General features: G+C 38.6%; 1 non-coding gene across 1 annotated transcript; it reads left to right on the top strand.

The window, feature by feature from the left end:
- Nucleotides 1–424: 424 nt before the first annotated feature.
- LOC131226457 (small nucleolar RNA R71) lies at nucleotides 425–531 on the top strand. The gene has a single exon (XR_009161840.1). It is a non-coding gene; the product is annotated as a small nucleolar RNA R71 (small nucleolar RNA).
- Nucleotides 532–870: the final 339 nt, after the last annotated feature.

The following is an 870-nucleotide window of genomic DNA, read 5'->3' as shown; positions in this document are numbered from 1 at the left end:
AAGGTCTTTGGTAGTTGTTTATGACATTTAATTGCTCATTTAATATTTTTTAAAATGCAGGTATTGTTGGGCAATTTTTAATTGTATGAATGTTGCAAGCACAAATACCGCAGACAACTTCCTTATCCTTCCTAAGTTCCATGGCTTTGAGTTTCCTTGTGAGAGTGGCCACTTTAGTGTTGATATCATCTTCCTATTTCAAAAGATATATTCCACCTCTCTCCTTTGATTGAGTAGGCTTAGACGTGATGCTCGTTCTTGGGGAGATGTCCCATGATTGTGCGGTTTCAACGAGTTTATCAAAGTAGTCTCACACTTCATCGACGTCTTTGTTTAGGAATTCCCCATTATACATCGTCTTGAAAAATTAAAGCATGGAAGATGTCAGTCCTTCATGGAAAAATTTGTTATGTGCCACGTTTTAAAACCGTGTTGTGGGCATGAACTGACAAGATCCTTGAACCGCTCCCAACATTGGAAGAATGTTTCATCTGCCCTTTGGGCGAAGTTCGTGATTAACTTTTTGATGGTGTTCATTTTATGATATGAGAAGAATTTCTTTATGAACTCCCTTGTCATGTCATTCCACCTACCAATAGATTGTGGATGTAGTGAATGTAATCACATCTTAGCCTTTTCTTTTAAGGAGAAAGGAAAGAGTTTCAGCCGGATTGTGTCCTCAGATACATTAGGAAAGTATAAAGTAATTATGATCTCATCAAACTCTTTCAAGTGTAAATATGGGTTTTCATATTCAAGCCCAAGGAACTTTGGAAGGAGGTGGATCACTCCTGGCTTGATGTCTATGTTTCCTGTATTTTCTGGAAAGACCATACAGGAAGGGGTGCTCACCCCCGCCGGTTGTAAAAT

This window comes from Magnolia sinica, chromosome 14 (assembly GCF_029962835.1).
Source record: "Magnolia sinica isolate HGM2019 chromosome 14, MsV1, whole genome shotgun sequence".
Taxonomy (NCBI): Eukaryota; Viridiplantae; Streptophyta; class Magnoliopsida; order Magnoliales; family Magnoliaceae; genus Magnolia; species Magnolia sinica.
This window is presented reverse-complemented; position numbering and strand designations above follow the sequence as displayed.